This window comes from Epinephelus moara, chromosome 16, assembly GCF_006386435.1.
Source record: "Epinephelus moara isolate mb chromosome 16, YSFRI_EMoa_1.0, whole genome shotgun sequence".
In the NCBI taxonomy this organism is placed as follows: Eukaryota; Metazoa; Chordata; class Actinopteri; order Perciformes; family Serranidae; genus Epinephelus; species Epinephelus moara.
This window is the reverse complement of record NC_065521.1, coordinates 13,487,129-13,499,272: the sequence shown is the minus strand read 5'-3', so window position 1 is coordinate 13,499,272 and position 12,144 is coordinate 13,487,129. Positions and strand designations below refer to the sequence as shown.

At 44.5% G+C, this 12,144-nt stretch overlaps 1 protein-coding gene across 1 annotated transcript in view; it reads right to left on the bottom strand.

Annotated features, from left to right (window-relative positions):
- Nucleotides 1–11,500, bottom strand: part of LOC126402426 (plexin-A1-like) — a 354,576-nt gene extending 343,076 nt beyond the window's left edge. Inside the window, exon 1 of the mRNA XM_050064404.1 lies at nucleotides 11,322–11,500. The gene's annotated coding sequence lies outside the window, so the exon portion shown is untranslated. The remainder of the gene's footprint in view (nucleotides 1–11,321) is intronic.
- Nucleotides 11,501–12,144: the final 644 nt, after the last annotated feature.

The following is a 12,144-nucleotide window of genomic DNA, read 5'->3' as shown; positions in this document are numbered from 1 at the left end:
GTTTCCTCCTGGGAGAAGTTTGGCTGTCTGATGCTGCTGCTCTCTTCTGCCATGGCGAATTGAGTAAACTCTCATTACGCCTTCGCGCGGCGCATTTAAAGGCAAGGAGAGGGGCTCATGTGATTGGTGTGATGTGTGTAAAACCCACTCGACGCCTTCTCTCCTCCCTCTTTCCGACTTGCACAGGTAGGAGGGACGGTGGTGGGAAAGAGGAGTAGCTGCGCCAGGCGCACGGTGTGCCAAACTTGCAAAATCTGCCTGGCCACACCCAGTTGGCGAAGTGCAGGTGCGCTGCGCCCCCGCCTCACCTGGTCTGCGAAACTAGAGCCCCTTAAATGTTTTTCTACTGTGTTTGGTTCCAAAGTTAAGCATATTTGAATATTATTGGCGGCCATCTTGAATTTGACCTCTCCCAGGCCTCAGAGGTCAAATCTGACTTCCCTCCACATCTGAAAATAAACCTTATGGTATGTACTAACTATGGTAGAAATTTCATGCTTTTTTCAAAAAGTGCACAGGTCCTCATAATTTGAGAGCTTATCCGCTGTACTATCTACCATGTTCGCTGTCAAAACTTTCGCCATGCTAATGCTAATGCTAAGGATCGGCTTTGGTATTTGTGACAAACCTAATCTAGCTTGCTAGGGTTTTGAATCTCAGATTTTAGGGAAATACCCAGACATCACCCTTCAGTAGAGGAATGGAAACATCTCTCCAGTGGCAAAACGTTGCACAGATACCAGGCAGTAGAGTCAAGGTTAGAGTTCCCAACAGGCCCAAAATTACAACCTGAACCGAACCGACCAATGTGAGCTGAAGCCCAAACCCTGCCTATCTGAGATCATCTCATAAAATACTGAGCCTGAGCCCAACAAAGCCTGAAACCTTCAAAAAGTACTAGTTGGCCTCTAACGCTGGGGACACATCGGCTGTGCAGCTGCATAAGCCATGTGCACCTCCAGCAGAAAATAGACCAGTGAGGTGGATCACCAAGTCTCCACAGTGTATTTCCCCACCAGAGAAGCTCCCTTCTCCAGCCTTGCGGCCCGAGCCCTATCTGACCTAGCCAATCAGCGCACATTTTCAGCCCAAACGCTGTCCGACTCATCAGGCTTTTCGGGACCCATCGAGCTCAGGTTCTCACATTTGTGAGAAGACGGGGATCTTTAACATGTGGATGATTAGCAGGTAACATCTTAACCTGATGGGTATGTCATTAGTTTGGCAGGTATTTGGTCATAAAGCAAAGTGTGACAACTAGGACTTTTGGCCTGATGATGGTGCTGAAGAAAAACTCATCAGGGCGGGGGACCATGAATGTTTGCACAAAAGTTCATGGTAATCCATCCAAAAGTTCTTATGATATCTGGACTAAAGTGGTGGACTGACTAAGCAACCAACATTGCCATCCATAAATCCAGGCTGCTAACGTGGCTGAAAAGCCAACTGTACTCAGTCGAAACCAAAGGGCGATAATGAAATAGCTCCTACACAGGACTCGAGTAATGCAGTGCCAACAAAAGCTGTCAAAAAACATTTCAGAAGTGAAATTCTTTACATCAACAACAATGTTATTGGAAGGGTTTACAAGTCAGATTCGAGTAATAGCAGCTTGTTTACTCCTGCCTGCAGCCTGGATTAGTCTATAGGATAGTATTGTATTTTGATGCCAGACGTTGCCAGCGTGTGGGCTTACATACTGTAGAAAATAATGGGCGTGGGTGTTTTGATGCCAACATACACCACAGTGTGTTGTGTGAAATCAGATAAAATGTCAGCTGTAGTAGTAACTATTTTCTGGAGAAATGGAAAAGTGAACAGACGCAGCTACGGTTACATGGTAAGAAAAAAACCATTAAACTACCTAAAGTAACTTTTGATATTATTTTAATTTTAATACACAGATTTTTTCAAAGCCCTTTTAATATCCTGAAGGACAAGGAGAAAGAGAAAGCGAGGCAGAGAGAGAATAAAGAGACGAGGAGAGGATAACACACAAAATAATAGCACACAATACCTAAGCTGTGGAGAAAGGAGAAAGAGAGAGAAATAGAGATAGGCATAAAAACAGGAAATAATAGACAGCCCCATTAGGCAGAGGTTATTGAGTAAATTCATCTCACTAGACAAAAGCTTCTCCTTTGGTTGTGTCACTGCTGCTTCCACAAAACTCAACACTTTCTCTCCAATTTCGCTCCATTTGCAACCCCCCGCGTCTGTAAAAAGTTAAATTGCCCGTCTGCATTGCCTTAAAATGGTTTCCCATGCATCACCACCCTATGTATGTAGCGATACGCAGGGTAATTTCAACAGCCAAGGAGATGCCTGAGTACAACCGCTTTTAAACAGGAAACCTCAAGGTGCCTTAAATGGATTTCAACATGTTTTTGACCCTGTGGTTCACTTTGTTGTGGGGGAGTGGAAGCATTTACTATCAACACTGCACCGTTTCTGTGTCTTATCAGCTGCATCCTTCTTTCAGACAGAACGCAGGGGAATTGAAAGCTGGCAGAATCGCATCAGAAGACATAAGGAAGGCAGGCAACAGAGCTAGGTTGGCAGAACCTCGCTCCAGGAGGCTTAAACTGAGCGGAGAAAGTTCATTTCTCAACTCGAGCAAGAAGTTCATACATCACAGCAAAGCAAAAGCCGTTACCTTCGAGCGGGAGTCAGGCATCTGTACACTGTGCTTCTCCTTCCTCCTACAATTTAGAGCAAGATGAATGTCCGCTTGAAATGTCGGACGTCTCCACATCAGAAGCCTGATTCCTCAGAGAGACATTGGTGGCTATGTTGCACTGGTGCAAATTCAATTTATTGATCAATTAAAGCCATAAAATTTTGATGTGCTTACAGAGACTGTGTAAGGAAGCAAAAGACACCTGCTGAGGTGTCCTTGAGCAAAACGTTGGACCCTTAAGCTACACTTTTCATGATAAGAGCCAAGAGACACATGAGAGGACACATCATTCTCTGATCCTATTTCTCAAACACACACATGGACAAAACCTTACAGCCACCCTTCCTTCACACATGCAGCCTGGTGTTTGACTAAGCACTCAACAAAATGAGATGAGCTTCTGTGTGTGTGTGTGTGTGTGTGTGTGTGTGTGTGCGTGTGCGTGTGCGTGTGTGTGTGTGTGTGTGTGATGATGGGGGAGTGTCATTGTATTCACTGACTCAGCATTTCCGTGCCACCTGTCACTCCTCTCATTCCACCACAGGTTCTGGATTCCTGGATTTCAGGAGCCAGGATCCCTCTCAAAATGTCTAAAAAACAGGATTGATGGCACTGTCTGTCTTATATTTTCCCCCAGCTGGCAAATTGTTTCTGTTGGCAGCATGATGAAACACTAATCACACAAATGCCGATTTTTTTGTTTGTCATGATCTGTCTCTATATTTTTTCTTTCCTTTTTTGTTTTTATTTGGCTGAAATTGAGGGATATGAATATTGACTGGACTCCTTTGTAGCTTTGTAGTGTTGGGAAATGACTGAACTCTGCATTGTTATATTTTTCACAGCAGGAAAAAACAAACAGGTGAGTAAGCTCTAGCTTTGCATCACACTGAAAGTGAAGTTACAGTCGTGACTTTTGGGATATACTTGGGTATATACTTTTCACTACAACTATATAAAGTACTTAGCTTGTCAACTGAGTGTTTCCTTGAAAACATTTCTCTAACAATAGTTCTTTTGACCAGTAGTCACTGAAACAAAACCACATGATTATTACATGAGATTAGACAAACTATTTGCTAAAAATGTATCAGTAAAACAGTCCAGTACAGGGTTCTTATAACAGTGGAAATCATGGAGTCCCTTGTTATTATGATACCACAGTTTTTAGGTGCATTTAAACATCAGTATTTCATTATGTTGGAGAGGTCTCAATCTGATCCAAACCCTACAGCCACAACATATCAGTGCAGACATAATACTATAGAACACACTAAATACATACTAAAAACATGACCTTACAGATATGCATGACTACCACTACCTCTCAACACCGCATTACATTATGGTAGCATGTATTGGGTTGAGATTATAGCGACATGGTTGGGTTTAGGCACCAAAATTACTTGGTTAGATTTCACAAAAGATAGTGTTTTCAGTTAACATAACTCTGCTTGTTACATATTGGAGGATAGGTACATCATAAAGTGACGTACGTCACATTCGTAGTGATAATTACATCATAAAGGACGTGAGTACATTAAGTTAAAAGACATCCACATTAACTTTTACTTTCACATGAGACACAAACAGTGGTCTCCTGGGTGAAAGTCCTATGTTTGTTGACCCATACACCACCCTGACTTCCACTCTACTCTCGCTCTTTATATTGTGTATGGGGACATTACATTAACCACTGCCCATTGTGTGACATTGTCAAACCCAGAGAATTCATGTGTCCAACACATTGACTTCCCATTGTTTTTGTGGTGCTGGTATGAAATTTCAACACACTACCTGCCACCACCACATAATGTGTGCTAAGAGAAGTCATGGTCATTTCATTTATTTTACTGTAAGACCAGGCTGACTAAATATTACAGGTAGAGATCTCCCAAGCTGATCCTGAGGAATCGTCATTCATTCATTCATTTTCCGTCACCGTTTATCCTGTTAGGGGCCGCAGGTGTGCTGGAGTTTACCCCAGCTGATACTGGGCAAGAGGCAGGGACACCCTGGACAGGTCACCAGGCTATCTCAGGGCTGTGATAAGGAATCTGCACACATTCAAAGATCATTTGCAGTGGAAGGAACTCCACTGTGTAACACCACTGTTCAGTCACAGCTACTGGTGTTCATGTAGCATTTTTTTTTTTAAAAACCCACCTCTACCCCTAGGATCCACCTGTAGGCTCTGAGGACGTGGTCACTCCAAACTCCCTGCTCTACTGAACTTGGTTCTTCTTTGTGGGGAACGATAATCCTCCCATACATAATCTCTCCATTGTGAGTCAGCTAATTGGAATATCTTATTCTTTCTTCAAACTAATCTGAGCCAAACAATACCATTCTAGTTCCAGAAGTCTGATCATGTCCAACATTGTCCACAGTGGAGCTGTCCTAGTTGAAAACAGCTGACAGTGCTGTGGTGACAGACCCACCTGCTGCACTAAGGTAAAGCAACAAGATATTGCTTTAAGGAAAATCTAGGAGAGCAACAGTGGACAGATATCGTCTATCATCCTGTTGAGGCATATTCATCAAAATCAGCATAGCCAGCAAGGTCTGTTCATCAAGTGAGTCACCCAAGTCACTCTGTCTTCACGTCTCCTTTCACCTCTTTTTTCCAACTTCCTTTTCTCTGTTCAATTCCTGACAATCTTAATCACTTCCAGAAAGGCCAGAATTTGAATTGCATAACCTCAACCTCGGTCCTTTTGTTTCTATTCATCCCCTCCCCCTTCTCCGACTCCTGTCATCTGAGTCACATTGTCAGGAATACCGTCACTCTCTCCTTGCCTCGTTGCTTCCAGCTCCCTTTTCTTCATCTCTCATTTTCTGCTATTTCTCACTTTTTAAAACCTTGCCTTGGTCGTTTTCTCCATGACTTTACTGTCTTGATGTTCTGTTGCTTCCTCTTTTGTTTATTCCTTTCCTTTTCCTTACACCCCTCTAATTAAAGGCCAGAGCTTATATATCCTCTCGGTTCCCAAATGGAGTTTGTTCGATTCAAGTACAAGGTGGGATAAAATATTACTAAATACATTTGTTCATCTTCAGCTAGCATGATGTATGGCTAGAGGATACCAAGGAACAAAAAGACTCTTCATTGTCTTGTGGATATTTCCTGATTGTCTGTTCTTTTTCTTTATGAATCTGATTGGTTTTACATTACTCACTTTTTGCAACTCTATAGTTGTTAACCAAAAAATGACCTTAGAGTTGGATAGACATGTAACATCTGTCATTACCTTTCCTTTTGACCTTCTCACCCCTTCAACATTCCAATTTCTTCATCCTCTTTCATCCTACCTATCCCCCCTCTCCTTGAGTGAACCTTACCAGCAAGCCAAGATAGCACAGCATACTGTATATTGCCACTCTCACCTACATCTCGCCTTCACAGGCCTCAGTTATGCCTCCTCCCTCCACTTTGGTGCTCCCATTCTTCCTTCTTTTTTACTCTCTCTTCTCCAGGTGTCTAGGTCAAATAAGACGCTTTTATTGTTGTGCATCTTAACAGGCTGCAACATAAGAGTGGTTGCCATTCCTACTTCTGGATACAGATTCTCTCTTTTTGCTCAAGTTTCTGGTGTCAGCCACATTAACTCCTCTCCCCACAGGAGGTAACAAAAATTCAAACAGCTCCATAAACACTATTGAGCAGCCGGACTGGCCGCAGTTAGATCTTTGGCTTCTCTTGTTCCTTTGGTGTCATTTGGTGTAAAGTAACAGACATCAGGGAGGTTGTTTAAGATAAGCCTGCAGTGTGCCGTTTGTGTAAATCCAGACTTCCAAACATTCAAATAGTTTCCTCTCTCTGACGCTGCAAAGGAGCGTACTTTAACACAGCAGCTTCACCTCAAAGTGCTTTACATGGGCTCGCCTGAGGGAGAAATCCAGATGAAGAACACAGTGCAAACCTATTCCTCTCAGAAACCCATTCAGTGTAGTGTCTGGGTTTTTTTTAGCTTGTATCATGTCAGAACCCTTGCTGGTGCTGGAAGGCCACATTTGAGAGTTGTTAGAAAATAACAGCTGGCACTGTACTTCAAATTAAACATAGAGGGTACTGTATGATGCCCAGTAGTCACAGTACTGCAGTATCGCCTTATCCCTCCCTCTGTCCACCTTCGCATTTCCCTCCTGCTCCTCCCCATGGCCTGGGGAATGTCTAACCACCACTACTGATAACAGAAGACAGATCTGCATCTGAAAGCCATGTACGGAAATAAACAAGAACCAAGCTCTCTAACTTTGACCTTGGCCCAGCTCTAAATATAAACAAGGAGAAAAGGAGGGTAAAGGGAGGATGTCCGAGTGTGTGTGTGTGTCTGTGTGTGTCTGTGTGTGTCTGTGTGTCTGTGCGTCTAAGAAATAGGGGGACGTGCTGATTGGACTAATGTTGCAAAAGCACAGGAATCACCAACGTTCAGTGTTCGGGTTTGTTCGGCTACACACACACACACTCACACACTCACTGATTATTTTGCTGCCTCAACTGTTCAGACAGCACAGAACATAAGGCAGAAATTGGCCATTTGGGACAACAAACACAAGCTGTATGGTCTGCAGCAGCAGAAGAAAATGGGTTGCTGAAATTCTTTTAATTGCTGACAAAACAACGGCAGAATTATCCTTGCTCACACTAGGATGGGGAATAACTCCCCCACCCACCCACCCACGAGCCGTCGGTCTCGCTTGAAGATACCGAACCGTGGATGGTAACGACAATCAAAAAGCTCCTCACAAGTCCTATTTTGAACTTGGGGAAAGCGAGTGTTTGCAATCAGGCACCGTGTAAAAGTGGCTGCCACCTCCGTCTCCCAGTTACCTGTCACATCTGTGCGCCGTCGGAGCGTCTCTTTCCCCTTACAAGAGAAACTATTTCAATCTGCCTGCCCTGTTTGATCTGCCTTGGCCTTTCACTGCGGAGGCTGCATCAAAAAGGTGCCGGGAACTTAAAAGCTCCATCGCCTCATCTCTCTCTCTCTCTTTTGCGCTCACTCTTTTTTTCAACCTTTTCCTCTGTCTATTTTGTCAGACAGAAATTGGGTGTTGTAAACACTTTGTCACTGGCTCATCAGAAAAAGAGCCAAAAAGAAAACAAGACAAATTGGCTCAGCCAGTGTAGTATCACCAATATTCATGTTGGAGTCAAAATAACAAAAGAAAAGAGGCTGTTAAATAAATGAGGTTAAGAGGCTACACATTAATTAAAGGAATTCTTCTAAATCACTTGCACTCTCTTCTCCTCAGGGTTCATCTCTTTCTCTTTCTCTAATGTCATCCAATCTCACCCTTCTGCTCACATTCCTTGTGTCAATTGGTTGTTGGATGCTGCTCTTTAAATATCATTGCGACATTCTGACTTTAATGTCACCACCACGATAGTCAGATCAGGTCGATCCACCTGACAGGGTCCCTAACTACAGCTTCAGTTCACCACCAGCAGCATTAATGCTCACTGGAAGTGCTGTCCCATCTCTGATCTCCCTGGGCCTACATTTAATGAGGGTGCTTTTTTAATGAACTATTGCTTTTCCAATAAATGTTGGGAATATTTTTAAATGATCTCTCCTTATTGAAATGACTGACAACGACTGATGTAGCCAGCAGAGGGTGAGTAAAGCTGATCAACACGTCATGCCTTTTGGTTATAATTGAATATGTAACCTAAAATGTTTCACTGATTAACCTTATTCTCCTATCTGTCATATTTTTTATTTGAGGATGTCTATCACTCTGCCATTTGATCTACATGCCAATCTGAGCAAATAAGAAAAACTGCCTTCCAAAAGCAGTTAAAACAAGTAGTGCTGTATGTGGGACTCAAACTGGTGTTTCGCCATGTAATATCAGCTTACTTGGCAGTCTATAGTCATCAGCCGCTCGATAGGCGAGAGCGTGGCTCTAACACTGCTGGGTTAGTGCTTCAGCTCCTGCTGGGGCCGCCCGTACAGCATTTTAATGTAGACTCTGAAGGCACTATGAATAAAAAGCCCTCAGCTAAATGCCATGTCCATTACATCCTATGGACATGTTATGATAACACACCCCTTCCTCTGGGTGTTTCTGAGTTAAAACTGCTGTATCAATCTGGTTTATTGTCATTCTATTGCCACCTCTCCTCCTCCATTTATTTATTACAGTCACTTGAAGTGTGAAGCGGCTGTGCGCAGACGGACCGCAGGGCGCGTTGCTGATCGTCTGTGGCTCTCAGCTCAGCCGGGGGTCTGAGCCGCTGAGGGCTGAGAGCACTGACACCACACCACCCCCACACCTGAACCCCCCCTTTTACACACACACACACACACACACACAAACTCCCTGTGGCGATTGGTGTTTTCACTCAAATACAGCCGCTTTCCTGCTAGGCGAGGTAGTGTGCCCACAGTGTCCATTGTCACTTATAATGTGGCTCATAAAGCTCAATGTCAAGGAAGCTCCAGAAGGAAGAGACCTCAGACAACAGTAAAAAAAGTCACCTAAATAAAAAAGTAGGACTATGCTGTAATGTATTAATCAATTAACCCCTGAAAGGAAATTACAGTTTTAATAATGAGACCTTCAGAATACCAGCTTAAATCCCCCCAAAATCACATAAAATTGCCAGAAAACGTCACCCTCTCTACCGACAGGCATTATGTGATACCAAATCCATTATCACTTCTTTAAGGAGCACCACAAACACACTATCAGATCTTATATAGCATACATAAGTGTAGTCTTAGCCACTGGAGATTTTAAAAATAACTGCAAGCAAGTATGACACGCTTACTTTGAATATGCGATTAAACACCTCAGACACTAGGGCCACATGGGAAGTGTCATCTTAGAACTTCCTTTAAATATTACTGAACACTGGTTACGGAACCCACAGAATGTCTATAATACATAGAAAGGTGGATACATAGAGAGCAGGGAAGAAAGGATGATCTCCTCTAAGAACAAATTAATAATAAAAGACTCCAAGAATAAACTAGGTAATTAGGTTACAGGCAGCTCAAAGCAAGCATGCAAGCACCACTGTCGTCGGAGTCTGATTCTGACTCATTTTTGGGGCTAAAACCTCTGAAATCACTGCGTGTCTGCGGGTGTAACAGGAACTAATATGCTCCACAGTCATTATGTCACCATAACCATGCACGCAGTCAGTTTGGATGTCACGCCTCGGCCCCAAAGTGGAGGTGATGTTCAGGGCTTCAGCCTTATCAACGCGTCCCAGCACAGGCACATCATGACACACACGTAAGAGAGAGAGGGGGGAGAAGTCTTTCTTCCCCGTGCATCTCTTTGCATCTCCTTCATAGCTCCAACATCATCTCTCTCTCACACACACACACACTCATCCTCACAAGTTCACCCTGGAGAGAGATAAGAAGGGAGAGAGACGGAGATGAGAGGAGATTCAGAACATGCAAAGACTCTCTCCCTCTCTCTCTCTAACACACACACACACACACACACACACACACACACACAACCTTAAGAGTTTTTTTTCTATGTGCTTTGGCAGCTAAACCGGTGGCTTGGCGCCCATAGTCTCTCAAAATCAGCCCGTCTGCCTCACCTACGCATTTCAAGTCAAAAATTCATAAGGTGACACAAAACTGTCAGAGCACGTTGATGCCACTCCAAAATGACGAAGCTGTGCGCGTGCGTTTATGTGTGGGTGGGTGAGGGGCTCGCACACGCACATCTGCACGCGCACTCACACACAGGTCGGACACTACAGACACATTAGTAACATTTTGCCTCCAAACAGGCACACAGCTGCATACATGTACAAACTTACACACGTGCACACACGCAATAACGGTCTCACCGCACAAGACCCCGCGTGCATACACTAATATATGCGCACGTGCACGCGCACAAGGAGTGTTTTCAAGTTCAATGTCTTGAGCGCAGTTGCAACGACGTTCATATTCATACTGGGTTTAATCCTGTTTTTCTGCAAAGGACCAACAACTAAACATCCAAAACTCCCATAATATCCCTACAGCGGCTCGTGTGCCTGTGGCGCGCTCAGCAGAGGGTTTATAGCGACTGTAAGACACTAGGCAGTCTAATGGCATCACTGCCTAGCCTATCATTGCGACAACATTCTTATAATACCCCTGCGACCTGACATACCACATAAACATTAAAGCTCCGGCATGTGGGAGATAAAACACCCCCGTGGAGCTCATACACTCAACAGCCTATGCACACTGCCACTTTGCATCCCAAAATCCGCAGTTCCTTCCCGGGTGAAGTGAGGCAATCCTTCACCTTCAACAACTTGACCAATTCCAAAAGAAAAAGAAGGACGTTCAGTCGTTTCGGTAGATGCTTCATCCGCAACCTCCTTATGAGTCTGGCTGCTTCTCTCCCGTGTGCGCAAAACGAGCCATGCGATGGTTCGAAGCGCATAAAAATATTAATCAACAGAAAGCCGGATTTCTCCCGCAGCGCAGACTGCTCCGGGTGTGCTCATAACGGGAGAGAGACATCGGCGGAAGGTGTAAAGGAAGGTAAGGAGAGGAGAGGAGAGGGGTTGGGGGAATGTCACCAACATTTCGGATGTGGGGAAAGAAAAAGCTCCATGACGAGCAGAGAGATGACTAACAACCACAAAAAGTTTGGCTGTACTTACTGATCAAACCGCAATCCGCGTTCGTCCTGCTTGGCATTATTTTTAAGATGTCAGAGTTGCAGCAGAAGACATTTCCATTCCCGACGGGCTTGTCAGACAGCAGCAGCAGCAGCAGCAGCAAGCACCGGTTCCGAAGCTCAGCTCTGCAGTTCCGTGCGCACAGGAGAGCAGCGCTCAGCATGAATGAGAGGAGAGCTGCGGTTAAACTCCGGCATCCCCTGGCAGAGAGAGAGGATAGAGAGAGAGAGGGAGAGATGGAGAGAGAGGTTAGTGACATGAGTGCGCCCCCTGGCTGCGCAAGTGCGTTACAGCGCATCGCCAGAAGCACCGCTCGGTGGCGCGCATAGGTGGCAGCATCGGACCCGATACAGGCTGCGGTACCGTGTGTTCTCTTGCTCCTTATAGTGCGGCTGAGGCTCAATCATGACACGATAAAGGCTGGTTAACTGGGATCAGATTCTTTGATATATTCCTGATAAAAGCCTGCTCCCATTCAGCTTGATTTATTGCTCCTGTCATCCTATAACACATGCAGAGTGGCACTGCTCTGTTCTCAGGTCCCCCTGCTGCTCACAGTGTGTGTTTGGTGTGTGTTCTGTTAACGTGTCTCTAGTTATGTTTCTTTCATGTGAGTGTATGCCTGTGTGTGCATGTATGTTAAACTGTGTATGTGTGTTTCCTGCAGTGGGTACATAAAGGTGCTTGTGAGCATTTATGTGTGTCTATTGAATAGCGTTCACAGCTGAAGGTCAGCTCTTTTGAAACCTGACGAATCATCTCCATCGGCAGTGCTGGCCTTGTCCCTCACTTCAGTTTTCTTTTT